The sequence below is a fragment of the Coenobita brevimanus genome, chromosome 38, assembly GCF_032717465.1.
Source record: "Coenobita brevimanus isolate Jiangsu-jjx chromosome 38, ASM3271746v2, whole genome shotgun sequence".
In the NCBI taxonomy this organism is placed as follows: Eukaryota; Metazoa; Arthropoda; class Malacostraca; order Decapoda; family Coenobitidae; genus Coenobita; species Coenobita brevimanus.
In genome coordinates, this window is record NC_136991.1 from 47073381 (window position 1) to 47089342 (window position 15962).

Below are 15962 nucleotides of genomic sequence, written 5' to 3' on the forward strand. Positions count from 1 at the left end.
TGCATGATATTATTCTCCTGTTACAACTCAGCATTCACGATGAAGAGGTGGCAATTTAAGCCAGGTTACAGTAAACTGGGTATAGTACTATGAAGCTGCCTTGACTCAGGGAGGTAAGGTGTACGCTGTCAGTCAAGGGGGAGAGCGTCAGTAAGGGATAGACATAGATAGATAGAAAGATAGATAGATAGATACTGTAGATCGATTGATGGATGGATAGGTAGACAGACAGATATAGGGATGGATAGATGGATAGATACAACGACAGACAGGCAGTTACAGATAGATGGATAAATGGATAGATACAAATATAAAGACAGACGATAGATAGATAGATAGATAGATAGAGGTAGTTAGATAGATGGACATGAAGAGATAGCGCATAATGATACACGTTCCACCAAAAGTCATCTAATTAGGGAATATTTCAAAGAGCAAGGGGTAAAATTGCATCATTGCATCATGCAGAAGTATGTGAGTGAGAGGTGCAAGGGAGTATGCTGAGCTGGCGAGAGAGAGAGAGAGAGAGAGAGAGAGAGAGAGAGAGAGAGAGAGAGAGAGAGAGAATCCTCGTATCTTGTATGGTTTTCTTAACACTTCTTCATGTGTGTGTGTGTGAGAGAGAGAGAGAGAGAGAGAGAGAGAGTGAAATTCCTGTATTTTACAAGGTTGTCTGGCACATGTATAAGGGATTTATTTTTCACATTAACCTAAATACGAATAATGAAAATATTTACCCATTAATCACGCCCTTCATCTTAACTATTGTATCCTAATCCTGGGCTGGTATTTCCGTTGGATAAGGAAGCTCCCTAACCCCTTTTCCCAAGCGATTTATTCTGCTTTTTACACTTTACTGTCCATCTCTGTGTTAAATAAATCTAACATCGCCATTACTCTGCATAAATACATACAAAAGGATATAAACCAGTCGTATCCAAAAATAAATCGCAAAGGTAGTGGTGTCAGGGATCTTCATTTACCGACGAGAATACGGATATACAAACGCACTTACGATCATTTCCCTCTCCTAACTCAGGTTTTGAATTGCAGGAAAGACACGGAGGCTGTTGTATCTTCCCCTAACTCTTGCTCTAACTTCATAAATATATCTTAGTTAATAAATCTTAGTTACGAGACGAAATTCACTCCAGGTTATAACTTTTTTTCTGCAGGATAGTCAGGGAAAGGAGTGCACAAATCTTTCCTTGTTCTGTTCGTCCTGTGAAAAGATATCTTAAGTTACGATCCAGAATTGATCGTAAGTAGCTTTGAGAATCCCATCACTGCTACGACCAGACGATTTCCTTCAGTTTAGGGGGGACTTCGTTGTATAAGGTAAAAAAAAAATCAGTTAATGATGATTAAGCTGTTTCAATCTTAATACAGAAAGACGATTTTCAGATGATTTTATTCTTGTTGTGAGTCGAAGGTGAATAAGTGATGATAATTATTATTACCTCCCCCAACGAAGTTGGATGAGGTTATGTATTCACCTCTGTTTGTGTATTTGTTTGTTTGATTATACAGGCGATATCTCCAAAAGTTCTCAATCAGAATATTTTGGTGGAAGGGTGGGCCATGAGCCAGGAAAGAATTGATTAAAATTGGGGACGGATCCTATGTAAAATATCTCCTAGTGTTCTCAATGAATTTCAATAAAATTTTATGGAAGAGTGGGCCGTGGGGTGGAGGAACAATTGGTTAAATTTGGGGGCGGATCCGGATCCCATGTATTTCACACAATAGCTCCACGGATCCGGATCCGGATCCTTTTTAATGCCAATGGCATTGGCAGGGGTATGCGCTGTCTGAGTGCTTTATACTCTTAGTTTAAAATGTGATGACAGTGATGGTGATAATGACTGAGGTTAGTAATGACGTTTAGTGGGACAGGCCAAATGATTGTGATGATGGAGGTGCTGGTTGTGGTGATGATGGTAGTGGCGGTGGTAGTGATGATAGTGATAGTGATGATTGTGATGTTGGTGATAGTGGTGATGATGGTAGTGGAGGTAATTGTGATGATTGGTGGTGCTGATAGTGGTGCTGGTGATGGTAGTAGAGATGATGATAGGGGTAGCAGTAGTAATGAGTGGTAGCGATCATTGTGGTGATAATAGTGATGGTGATCCTGGTGATGACAGTGGTCGTGATGATAGTGGTGATGATCATAGTGGTGGCAGTAGTGATAACATTGGTAGTGGTGATTGTGGTTATGATCGTAGTGGTGGTTGTGGTGATAACAGTAGTAATGATGACAGTGGTGATAATGATAGTGGTAGCAGTAATGATGACTTTGGTAATGGTGATTGTGGTGATGATGGTAGTGGAAATAGTGGTGGTAGTGGTGATGATGGTAGTGGTGATGATGGTTGTGGAGATAGTAGTGACGATTGTGGTAGTGATGATAGTAATGATGGTGATAACAGTAGTGACGGCAGTAAAGAAGGAAGTGGATCAGTGGATATATCAGTGGTACCGATATTACACACACACACACACACACACACACACACACACGAGAGAGAGAGAGAGAGAGAGAGAGAGATCAATGAACCCTCAACCCCTCTACTTCGATTCCATTTTTAAACATATACTTTTTTTTTTTTTTACCTTGTGATAATTTTACTGTGCACTGGACAGATTTCTAGAACCGGACAAAATTATTATATAGCCATTATTTTAAGAAGACTTCCCTTAAGCTGAATATATTACTTTATAGGTAGAAGGGAAAAAACTATGTAAACAAAATCAAAGGTAAAACGTCCTCAGGTGTAGGTCAAAGTTTTTATACCTAGTTATCACGGAAATAAATACCTAAATACCAGTTAATCGAAGCTGTGGTATATGCTGGAATTTCGTATGGCACTAAAATACCAGAAGTATGGATGGAAGGATGGATGGATAGATGGGTGGATGGATGGATGGATGGATAGGTTACATGGGTGGGATGAATGAGTGGATAGATGCAAAGAGTGGATGGGACGAATGAGTGGATGGTTAGTTGGATGGATAGGTAGATGGATGAATGGATAGAAGGTTAGATGGGTGAGATGGATGGATGTATGGTTACATGAATGGGTGGATAGAAGGTTAGATGGGTAGGATGAATGGATGGATGGATGAACAGAAAGCTGGATGGGTGGAATGGATAGATGGATGATTGGATGGATGGGAGGAAAGGATTGATGGATGGATAGAGAAAGAATGGATGGATGGACGGATGGATGGATGGATGGATGGATGGATGAATGGATGGAATGGACGAACGGACCGATGGATGGTACGAATGTTAAATGGATGGAATGAAAGGACGGATGGATGGATGGGTGGATGGGTTAATGAAGTACGTATCCAAAACTAATAGGGATATTATATTTTCATTTTAATTAGCCTAGGAAAACTGGCAGAAAAAAGGAAGGAGACAGGAGGGGAAGAGGAGGGAGAAGGGAGGGAGATAAGAACGGAGCAGGGAGGGGAAAAAAGAGGGAGAAGGGGGGGAAAGCTCTCCCTGTGAAAGAAGAGGAGGAAAAGGTGGAAATTAAAGAGCAATTACGTGGAGATGCCTGGACATTTCTTGGGACCAGGTGGGAGAGGGAGAGGGGAATGGAGGAAGGGGAAAAAAGAGGGGAATGGGGGATGGGGGATGGGTAGGGGAGTACGGGGACATAATATCTGACCAGGGGGAGGGCACGGGAAGCAATACAATTAAGGTGAAAAAATAAAAACAGTAATATAAGAGATCTGTATATTGCCTGCTTCCCCTGGGTCTGGAGAGGGGTCAGGTCGGGCCCAAACTCTCCTGTCCACACCACTAACACAAGAACATTAGGTAGGTAGACTATTTTTTTCCTGTTGGTTTTATTACATGCCACTCGGGAGGGGGGAAGCAGTGAAAAAAATAATGAGATTGATCTTTTTTATGTCTGTTTATGTATTCAATCCCTCGTTGGTGCTGAAGAGCGACGCCTTTTCGTGGTGGCACTAATACAGCCAGGCAGCAAATGTCCCTCTGTCCTTCCCTGTCCCGGAAAGGAGGACGGTGGACTGCAGGAGGAGGGCAACTTCATCCTGCAGTCCACCGGGTTGAGGTCCAAATGAGCCTTGGGCAACAACAACATCCTCAATACAGTGACATCTTTTCGTAAGTTATCTTGCCGACACCAGACGATTATTTCCAGGTTAAGAGAGCCCTTTGGTAGTAGAGGGGTTAACGAAGGCTATATCAGACCACCTCAAGTTTTAAAGTCTACCCTGGGCTGAATAAAACCGTCCGGAGGTAGCAAGAATAAAATAATCATAGGCCTGGGATGAAAATTTTTTGCCTCATCAGTTGCATTACTTATTCTGTATCTTGTTTCCCATATTATCAGACGATTTTATTCAGCCTGGGAGAGTTTCCGAATGAAGGGGGTTAGATGCAGCCTTCACTAACCCGTTGAATATTAAAAATCTGACCTAAAGTGAGTAAAATCGTCTGGTGGAAGCAAGAATGAAAGAAATATAGATCTTGGAGTGAAAAAACTACTTGATTATTTACTGTCTCTTGTAGGGTTAATAAAATCATCTGGTGATAGTAACAATGAAAAAAAAGAAAAAAAAAAATGATACTCGGGGTGAAAGTGTTACCTGGTGGAGCTGCCGTGCTAGGGGCCGGGGCGGCACAATGCGTGACTATAAAACACGAACAGACGAACACCTGGGTCACCTGAGCGGAAATGGTTGTATACCTTGTTTCCCTTCCTTCCACCCCTCACAACACACATCACTCCCCCCACACACAACCACCTTCCTGCATGCCTGTTTACCTGTTTGCTAGTACTCCTCTCTCTCTCTCTCTCTCTCTCACACACACACACACACACACACACACACACACACACACACACACACACACACACACACACACACACACACACACACACACACATCACTCAGCAATACAGGGCTACTCCGGGTCTATAACTTCAGACCACGAAAAGTCCACATTGAAATACTAGATTCACATACTAGTAAAAATCTATAAACATGAGAGTCAAATGATATCAAGACTCTCAGATCTCCTCCTAATAATCTTGTATCAGCAGTCCCTTTGAAAATAATATAAAGACTATGGAATTATTGTATTTTACGTGTTTTATTATATTTTACTGTATATTAAAGGAAGTGATGGGAAAGAAGGCGATGGTAGGAAAGAGAGGGACAGAAGAGAAAGGGAGGGAGAGAGGTGGTCCAAGGAAGGGAATGGAAGGGAGGGGAAACGAGAGGGAAGGTGGGGAGAGGGGAGAGGGGTGGGGAATGTGAAGAGAGGAGACGGAAGGGAAACTTGGGGAAATTTTGCAAGATTGGCCAGTTAAAGTGATTGGAAAAGTGGTGGTGGTGGTGGTGGTGGTGGTGGTGGAGTGGATGGTGGTGTAGTAACGATGATGATGGAGGAGGGGGAGGTGAGGGTGGTGATGATTGGGGGGATGGCAGTAGTGATGGAGGGAGTGGTGAAGTGATGGAGATGATGAAGAGGAGTTAGGTGAGGGTGGTGGTGGAGAGGTTTCTGGAGGTGGAAGGGGGGTGGAAGAAGGGATGGTAGTGGAGCAAGTGGTGGCGGTTTTGAAGTGGTGGTGATGGTGGAGAAAGAAATGAGGATGGTGGTGGAGAGAGAAGGGAGGGTGGCGGTGGTGAAGAGAGAAATGAGGGTGGTGGTGACAAGCAGGGTGTTGGAGGTGACAAAGGGGTAGAAGCGGGAATGTTGGAGGATGTTGGAAAGGGAATGATGTGAAAGACAATATTAGTGATGGAGGGGTGTTGGAGGAGGGGGTGACGGAGTGGACTGTGACAGTGGAATAGGAGGGATGGTGAAAGGGGAGGGAGTGGCTGTGGTGGAGGGTGGGAGTTAAGATGAATAGGATGGCGGAGAAGGTGGGGGTTGGGGGAATGACCGTGAGTTAAGGGGAAGGAATGGTATTGGTGATGGAGGGGGTGGTGGTGATGATGATGATGTACCGGGTAGGGGAAGGGGATGATGGAGGGGGTGTGTGAGGGTGAACAGTGAGGGGGGGAAGGAAAAATGGTATTGATGATGCAGGGGGTGGTGATGATGAAATGATGATGGTGTGCAGTGGAGGGGAGGGGGGTGATGGAGGGGGTGTGTGGGGGAGAAAGCGAAGTGGCAGTAAAACGTAATACATGGTGAAGCTGCATTAGGAGAAGTGGAGGGGGGGGATGGGGAGGAGGAGGGGAGGATGGAAAGGTGGAGGGTGAGGGGAGAGAGGGATGGAGTTGGAGAGGGTATGAGGGACGGAGTCTGAAGGGAGGTGCTGGTGGGGGAGGGGGAATGGGGAGGTGGAGGGGGAGGGGATGGAGGGAGGGATAGAGGTGGAGAAGGTATGAGGGAGGGAGTCTGGAAGGAGGTGGATTGGAGGGATGGGGAGTGGGGTGGAGAGGGAGACGCCGGGATGTGGAGGGAAAGAGAGAAGAGGAGAGGAAGGAGCAAGTAGAGAGGGGAAGGGGAGGGTGGAGTGGGAGAGGGAGATGGGGAAGAGGGAGGGGAGGAAAGACTTGAGGAGGAGGGGGAGGAGAAGGGGAGAGAAAGATGAAAGGAGAGGAAAGGAAGGAGGGAGAAGGAAAGAAGGAAGAATAATGGAATGGAGAGGGGAAATGATGGAGGAGAGGGAGGGAGGGAGGGAAGGAGGGTGGGCAGAGAGACAGTGGAGAGGCGAAGCATAAAAAAGGAAGGACAGGAAAGAGGAGGTGGAGAGGCGAATGTAATGAGGAGGGGGGGAGAGGGAGAGAGGAGAGCTTGGTGGTGGAGGAAAAAGAGGAAGCATGGGAGGAGGAAAAATAGGATGGGGGGGGGAGAAAGGCAGAGGGAGGAGGAGGAGGAGGAATAGGAAAAGGAGATTGGATTTGATTAAAGAAGAAAAGCAGTTAAAAGAGGAGGAGGAGGAGGAGGAGGAGGAGAGGGGGAGTAAGAAGGAGAGATGATTTGAGTGGAGGAGTAGATAAGGAAGATTAATAGAAGTAGGAGATAAGAATAGAGGCAGAGAAAGAGGAAGAGTGAGAAGGTGAAAGAAGAGATGTTGGAAAAATGATGATGATGATGATGATGATGATGATGATGATGATGATGAGGAGGAGGAGGATGAGGAGGAGGAGGGAGGAAAATTGGGCGATATGGGGAAGAATTAAGACTAGTTGTGAAAGAAGGAAGCTAGGATGAATAGCAGGAAGCAAGAGAGGAACACATGTAGGAAAATGCAAAATAAAAGAGAAGCGGAATGAATGAATGAGTATAGGACTGAGAAATGAATAAGTAAATTGCATGTTCAAAGTGTACAGGATGAATGTAGGAAAAAAACGAAGAATGAAAATAAATACGAATGAATAAGTGGGTTAATTACTGGAGAATGAAAGAGTAAGATGTAGAAAGGAAAGAAGAAAGGAATGAGAATGAATGAATGAATGAAAGATAGGAGAAGGAAAGAATGAAGCGTAGCAAGGAAGAAAAGAAGGAAGGAGGCAAAGAAGAAATTAAGCAAGGAAGGAAGGAAGGAAAGGGAGACATGAATAAATGGATGAATGATTGAAGGAAGGAAGGATATTAAATGACAGTAGGAAAACTTCAGGTGATAAGGAAAAAAGACAAAAAAGACGGAAGTATATGAAAAAGAGGAAACAGAAAAGAGGAAAGAAAAGAAGGAAGGAGAGGACTGCAGCGGATAATAAAAATGAAAGTGGAATGACACCAGCAAAGAGAAGAGGGAGGCAGGAAAGAATAAAAGGAAATAAGCAAAAAATAAAAGAAAACCATGGAGAGAGAGAGAGAGAGAGAGAGAGAGAGAGAGAGAGAGAGAGAGAGAGAGAGAGAGAGAGAGAGAAGGATGTGATGAAATGTAGAGGAAAAAATGCAAGAGATATGGAAGATGAGAAGGCAAGATTAAGGAAGGAAGAATGTTAAGAGAAGAGAAGAAAGAGTGGAGAAATAAAGGAGGGGAAGACAGATAAGATTAAAGAAAGTTGGAAAGAGAGAAGATAGGCAGTGGATAAAGAAGAGAAAAGAGAAGAGAGGCAATGAAGAAAATAAAGAAAAAGGGGGGAGAAAAGAGAGAAGCAGCAGGTGTGAAGGAGAGGTGACTGAATAATGAATAAATGAATGAAGAGAGGAAAGAGGAAATAAAAAAAAATAGAACCAGAAGAAATGGATACAAAAATGGAAAAAAGAAAAGGAAGGAAGCGAAATAAAGATGAAAGCGAAGGAAAGAAGGAATAGAACGAAGGAATGAAGTAAGATAGCCAAGGAAAAAAGGAAGAATGGAAGAAAAGAGTGCAGGAAGGCAAGGAGGAGTGAAGGGGGGGTATAACTGAAGCAGGAAAAAGGTGAAAACAGGAAACGAGGAGAAAATGTAAGTAAAAATACAGAAGGAAAAAAATAATATAGGCAGTGAATAAATAAAACGGAAGACCCTGACGAAGGAAGCAGAGAAATTAAAGATAGAAAACAGTGATGAAAGCAAGAAAGAATGAAGTGAAGGAAGGGGAGGAGTGAAGAAAGGGGAGAAGGAATGAAGGCAGGGGAGGAGTGAAGGAAGGGGAGAAGGAGTGAAGGAAGGGAAAAGGGGTGCGGGAAAGGGAGGAGTGAAGGAAGGTTGCTTAAGAAATATATTCGAGAGAAGACGTAAGAGAAAGAATGAAAAAGACAAAGTAAAGAGTGAAGAAAAAGGAAGAGAAAGCCGACAGGTAAGAAAGTCGAAGGTAAAAGATAATTAAGAAAAACGAAAGAAGGAGGACAACGAAGGAAAGAAGGAAGAAGGAGGTGAAGGAAAAATTAGGCGTGAAGGATTGGCGAAAGAATAAAGATAAAATATTGAAAAAGAATTGGCTAACAGAGAGGGAAGATGGAAATGGAGAATATAGACTGCAAGTAAAGAAACATGAAAGAAATATTTAAGAATGCAAGAAAGAGGGGAGGCCGAGAGTCAAGAAGATTATAAGCAGAGGCAAAAGTAAGATAAAGTAAAGAATAAAGGAAATAAAGAACGAGAGAAATAAGGAGAAAAAGAAGATAGAGAGTAAGAAGCTAGCAGAAAACAAGCCAGGAAATAAAGACGGAGTGAAAAAAGAAGGAACGATAAAGAAATCACTAAAGAAAGAGAGAAAGAAAAAGGAATCGAAAATGAATGACTGGAGTGATGTAAGGAAGGAAAAGAGGAAAGAAAGAAAAGAGGAAGAAGAACACTACAGTGGAGGAAAGAAAACAAGGAAGCAGTGAAAAAAGAAAGGAAGAAAGAAAGAAAGAAAGCAGTGTAGGAAGACAAGGAAGGAGTGAAGTATTATAAAGAAGAGACGAAAGAAACAAGAAGAGAGAGAGAGAGGGCAGGCAGTGAAAAGTGGACAGGGGACAGCGGGGAATTAAGGCAGAGAGCGAAAAGAGGAAAGAATGAAAGCAGGAAGGGAGCAGGGAAAGCAAGAAGGAAAGCGGTGAAGGAAGGCAGGGAAGGAGTGAATGAGAGGTGACTAAAGGAGAGAGGGAGAAGGACAAGTCACGTAGAGTGATCAAAAAAAAAAAAAAAAAGGAAGACAGTGCAAAATAAAAAATTACTCGAAGAATTCAGTGAAGAAAGCAAGAATGACAGCAGTGATGGCAGTGAAGGAGGGGCCTGAAACGAAACAGAGGAGGACAGAGACGCAAGAAGAAAAGAGGAAAGAGAGGACAAGCAGTGGAGAAAGGAAAGTAGACAGGGAATGAAGGCAGAGAGTGAGGAAGGAAAGAACAAAGAAAATAATACAGTGAAGAAGGAAGGAGAGCAGTGAAGGAAGCAAGAAAGGAGTGAAGGAAACAAAAAAGGTGTGAAGGAAGCAAAAAAAGTGTGAAGAAAGTAAGAAATGAGTGAAGGAGGCAAGAAAGGGTGAAGGAGGCAAGAAAGGGTGAAGGAGGCAAGAAAGAAGGCAGTGAAGGAAACAAGAAAAAAGGCAGTGAAGGAAACATGAAAGAGGGCAGTGAAGGACGCAAGAAAGAAGGCATTGAAGGAAGCAGGAATGAAGGCAGTGAAGGAAGGGAGAGAAGGAGTGAAGGAGGTGTAAATGAAATAATATAACGAAAACTATAGATGAAATATATAGGGAGAAGGACAAGGCTAATGCTAAATAAGACAGGAAGGCAATGAAGAAGGACAGCAGTGAAGGAAGGCAATGAAGGAAGCAAGAGTGAAGGCAGGGAGGGAAGGAACGAAGGAGGTATGACGGAAATAATATACGGGAACGAGGTGATGAAAAATATGTAAAGAAGGAAGAAGTGAAGGGAAAAAAATGAAAGAAGTGAAGGAAACAAGAAGGAAGGCAGCGAAGGATGGACGACTGAAGGAAAATGAGAAAGAAAATATGAAAGAAATAAAGAAAAAGACAAGTAGAGGGTAGAAGTAAAGAAGAAGGCAGTGAAAGAAGAAGGAAAGTGGTGAAGGAAGAAAGAATGAAGGCAGCGAACGAAGGGAGGGAAGGAGTGAAGGAGGGCGTGAAGTAGTAATGAGAACAGAAAGAGACGAAAGAAAGAAAATGGAGACTGAAAAAAGAAAACAGTGAAGGAAGCAAGAAGGTTGACAGTGCGGAAGGGAGTGAAGGAGTGCAGGAAGGGAACGAAGGAGTGAAGGTAGGGAGGGAAAGAGTGAAGGAAGGAGTGAAGGAAGGAGTGAAGGAGGGGGGACTGAAGTAATATAAAGGTAAGTGGGGCGTTAGGGAATTCACGACTCCACTCTCAAGCTCGCCACTGTTACGATTAGTGGCTTGGTTTCCCGGGCCTGGCTTAGGGCGGCTTGGGCTGGCTTGGGGGGGACTGGGTTGAGCTGGGTTAGGAAGTCTGAGTTAGGCTGGGTTGGGGTGCTTAAAGTGGCTTGGGTTGAGTTGCGCTGGCGTGGGATGGTTTGGATTTGCATGGGGGCTTTTTACCGTTTGGGTTCAGGTGGCTTGGACTGGCTTTGGGATTTGGGTTTGATTGGGTTAGGGTGGCTTGGATTGGCTTAAGGAATCTCAGTTTGGACTGGGTTTGGGTAACTTAGACTGGCTTAGAGAGGTTGGGTTGATTTGAGTTGGAGTGGCTTAAAGGAATTGGACTAGGTTGGGCTGGACTGCCTTAGTGGGCTTGGGTGTCCTTGGACTGGGGTGGCTTGGACTGACTTAGGGAAGCCTGAGTTGGGTTAAGTTAAGGTAGCTTGGACTGGCTAAGGGGGCTTGGGTTTAAGTTGGGTTAGAAAGAATTGAGTCAGGTTGGACTGGGCTGAGGAGGACTGGGTTAGAAAGGGTTGGAGATGATTGAGCTGGGTTGGCATGGAGAGGCCTGGATTGGGTTGGACTTTGGTGAGCTGGGTTGGGCTGCTTTACCTTTGCATGGGATGGGTTGGTTGGGTTAGGTTGAGTCAGAGTGGACGGAAATGGGTTTGGGCAGGATTGTTTTGTCTGGGTTAGATTGAACTAGGATGGGCTTGGTCTGAGCTGAACTTGATCTGGTTGTGTTGGGGACCTTTGTTAAGTTATATTATCTTCAGTGAGCTGAACCTTGTTAGAAGAAATTATAGTACAAAAGGAAAAAGTGTGTTGAGGAGTAAAGATAAGACGAAGAGGAGACAGGAGAAGGCGAGAAGGGAGGGGGAGAGAAGGGAAAAAGAGAGGTAAAGAGACGGGGAGGTGAGAGAGGGAGAGGTGAAAGGAAAAGCTGAGAAAGAGAGGGAAAGGGAGGGGTGAGAGAGAGGAAAAGTTGAGAGAGAGGGAGCTGGGGGGGGGGGGAGTAAAAGTTCAAAGACAGGAGGAGGGGAGGCAGAGTGGGAGGCCAAAAGTAAGAAAAATACTCAAAATCTGATCTGAAATACCCCCTCCTTCCCTCCCCCTTCTCCCCTTAGACGGCCCTCAGGGGGTTTGTGGAGGCATAGCACTCAGATTGGAGGTGGGGTGAGGGTAGGGTGAAGATTGGGGAGAGGTGGAGGGGAGAGGGGAAAGGCGAAGCGGAAGGGTAAGAGGGAGAGGGGGAGAGGAATTGGATATGAAAAAAGGTGAAAGGGGGATGGAAGCAGACAGGAAAGAGGGAAGGGGAAAAGGAGTAAGGAGGACAATTACGGAAAAGGAAAGAGAAAGGGAGAAAGACTGAGAGTTGGGGTGGAGGAGAGAGGGGGAAGCAGAAGAGAAGAGGGGGGTGGAAAAGAAGATATGGTTAAAGGAAAGACAAGAGGGTAAGGGGAAGAGAGAGATGAGAAGAGAATAAAGAAAAGAGAGAGGGAAAGAGAGAGTAGAAGTGTATGGGGAAGAGTATACGGAAAGGAAAGAGAGAGAAAAGAAAGGAGGGGAGTAGGGAGAGTAGGAGAGAAAGGGAAAGATGAAAGGGAAAAAGATGAGAAAAAGATGGGAAGGAAAGAGAGAAGGGAAATGGGAAGGGAAAGCGAATGTGGAAAAAAGAACGATGACGAAGGAAGAGGAAAGGGAGAGAAAAAGCCAGAGGGGAAAGGGAGTGGAGAGGAAATAGGTATAGAGTAAAAAGGAGAAAGTAAAAGGAAGGAAAAGGGACAGAATACGAGAGATAGGAACAGTGAGAAGGGCGTGGTAAGGAGGGAGGGACAGTAAGAAAAGGGGAAGAAAAAAGAGGAGAGGAAGAAAAAAGAGGAAAGACATACAGGGAGGGAATCAAGGAGAGAGGAGAACGTTGTAGAGCAAGAACGAAAAGACAAGTAAGAGGTGGGAGTTAAAAGTTGTATGAAGATGGAAAGGAAGAGGGAAGAGGTGGAAGGGAGGAAGAGGAATACAGGGAAAAGCATTGAAGTGCAAAAAGTAGATAAGAGGAAGGAAAGATTAAAGGAAGGAAGGAAGGTAGAAATGAAGGAAGAAGGACAGCAAGGTAGATGGAAGGAAAAGGGATCCAAGGAAAAGCATTGAAGTGCAAATGGTAGAAAAGAAGAAGGAAAGACGAAAGGAAGGAAGGTAGGAATGAGGAAAGAAGAACAGGAGGGTTAAAGATAGAAGGGGAAAAGAGAAACGGAGTAAGAAGGAAGGAGGGAGGGGGAGGGAGGGAAGGAGGGAATCAAGAAGATGTAAGCTAACAAGGCATAAACAAGGAAAACAAGAAGGACGGAAACGACAGAAGGAATGAAGAAAGGATGAAGGGATAGAAAGAAAGAAAGAAGTAGGGGAGTGAGAGAGAGAGAGAGAGAGAGAGAGAGAGAGAGAGAGAGAGAGAGAGAGAGAGAGAGAACGGAAAAGGAGGCGAAAGAACACGAGAAGGAAAAAAGAAGTGGGCTTTACACAGATCAGTCGAACAGGGAAGGAATGAAGGAAAGCAGATAGGCAAATAGGAAGTGAAGGAACGAGGAGATACAGGGATGAGAGGAAGGAAGACGAATACGAAATGAGTGAATGAAGAAAGAAATAAGGGAATGAAGAGGAAAGCTATAAAAAAATGATGATGATAATGATGATGATGATGATGATGATGATGAGGAGGAGGAGGAGGAAGAAGAAAGAGAAGAAGAAGGGGAGGAATTCTGAAAAGAAAAACTGAAGGAAAAAAACGTAATATTTGTGGAATGAAGGAATGAAAAAAAAAGAAGAATTTTGAGAATGCAGAAACGAAGGAATGAATAAATGAATCAATAACAAATAATGGAAGAAATGAATGGCGAAGTGAAGAAATGAAAGAATACATAACCAGAGGAATGAAGACCGAGGGGATGAAGAACTTGTGGAATCATGAAAGGATAAGGAAATGAGAATGAAGGAAAGATACAGAGAAAAGGAAGAATCACAAGAATGTGGAAATAAAGCAATGAAATAAAGAGTAAAAGGATGAAGAGACAAGAAAAAGAAGGAATAATAGACGATATGGAACCAAATAATTTAATAATTTCTCAGTTAGTGGTATTATTTAACTTATTATCTCTTTGACTTACGAGTGACCCCCAGAAACAAATTGGTTATTGACACTATATATAACCCTCTCTAGTTCGAGAAAAAAAAGATTCTCCTTAATGGAAGTAAAATTATCTGAATACAACAACAACAACAACAACAACAACAACAAAAGATTCAGTGGGTTAAATAAGGTTATGAGGGAGTGAAGGAATGGAGGAGTGAAGGAATAAAGGTGTGAAGGAATGAATGAGTGAATTAATGAAGGAATGAAGGCTTGAATGAGTAAACGAATGAGGCTTTGAAAGAATGAAGAACTGAAGGAGTGATGGAATGAAGGAATGAATAAATGAAGGAATGAGTAAGTGAAGGAAGGAAGGAATGTGTGAAGGAAGGAATGACTGAATGAGTAAAGAAATGAAGGACTGAATGTGTGAAGGAAAAAAGAACTGATAAAGTGAAGGAATGAAGGACAGACTGAGTGAATTAGTGAGGGAATACAAGATTGAAAAGAAAGAAAATAAATAAATTAAAAACTGACAAAATAAAAAAAATATGGAAACGAAAGGAAAAGAAGGGGAAAGATGAAAAAACAAAAATAAAATCCACCGAATTAAGGGTATGACGTAATGAATGAATGAATGAAGCAGTGAAGGAATGAAAAAAGAAAGTGAAGGAGTTAATAAGCAAAGGAATGAGTGAAGGAATGATGGAATGGAGAAATGAAGGAGTGATTAAATGACGCTCGGACGAATTGAAGGAATGCGTGATGGAATGAAGGAGTGAACAAATTAGATTCTAACGCAGTGATGGAATGAGTGAAGGAATGATGGGATGGAGAAATGAAGGAGTGACAGTATGAGCCTTTGACGTAATGAAGGAATAAAGGAAGGAAAGGAGGAATGGAGTGAACAAACGAGGTTAGGATGTAATAAATGAAAGAAGAATGAGTGAATGAAGGACTGACGACGTGATTAAATAAAAAGATGAGGTAGTGAAAAAGTGAAGGAATGAGGAGCAGAAGAAGTGAATAAATGGTTATGGCGTAATGAAGGAGTGAAGGAATGAAGGAAATGTGGGGGGTGAGGTTTGCATGGGAGGGCCACTTGAAATGCATGAACGGCTTATTGGATATAGCCGGACCCCATATCCTCAGGCAGGCAGGCAGAGGCGTAAGTAGGCAGGCAGGCAGGTAGGTAGGTAGGTAGGTAGATAGGTGGGTAGGCAGGAAGGAAGATAAGTGGGAGGGAGGGAAGGAGGTAGCAAGATGGGTTGGAGGAAGGGAGGGAGGTAGATAGGTAGGTACGTAAGTAGGCAGGTAGGCAGGCAGGCAGGCAGGTAGGTAGTTAGGTAGAAAGATGGGTTGGAGGGAGGGAGGGAGGTTGGTAGGTAGGTAGAATGATGGGTTGGAGGGAAGGAGGGGAGGTTGGTAGGTAGGCCGGCAGGTAGGTAGGAAGGAAGATAAGTGGGAGGGAAGGAGGTAGAAAGATGGGTTGGAGGGAGGAAGGGAGGTTGGTAAGTTGATAGGTAGGTAGGTAGGTAGGAAGATAAATGGGAGGTAGGTAGGTTGGTAGGTGGGAAGGTAGGTAGGAAGATAGGAGGGAGGGAAGTTGGTAGGTAGGTTGGCAGGGAGTAGGTGGGTAGGCATGGAGATAGAGTGGAAGGATGTAGTTATAAGGGTAGGTTATACATAGGAAGGTAAGTAGATAGATAAGTAGACAGACAGGGGTAAATAGGTAGAGAGGTAGGTAGGTAGAAAGGTAGGCAAAAAAGTAAACAAGCAAGGGTAGGTAGTAGTAAGTAGGATGGTAGACAGGCAGGGGGTATGTAGGTAGGAAAGGAAATGGAGTAGGTACGTAGGTAAGGAGATAGGTAGGTAAAGTGGGACACAGAATGGAAGGCAAGTAGAGAGACAAAGAGTAAGCAGGGAGGTAGGAAGGGGAAAAGTAAGTAGGTAGAGAGACAGGCAGAGGTAGAGAGGATGGAACGGGTAGAAGGTAGGTAAAGGTAGGTAATTAGGGCAGGAGGAAGGCAGGATCTAAGTACGTTGGGAAAGGATGGGCAAGGAGTTAGAGGGTATAATCAGA

General features: G+C 43.7%; 1 protein-coding gene across 1 annotated transcript in view; it reads left to right on the forward strand.

Moving 5' to 3' along the window:
* Positions 1-15962, forward strand: part of LOC145396451 (uncharacterized) — a 487788-nt gene that overhangs the window by 254835 nt on the left and 216991 nt on the right. The gene's annotated exons all lie outside the window — the stretch shown is intronic.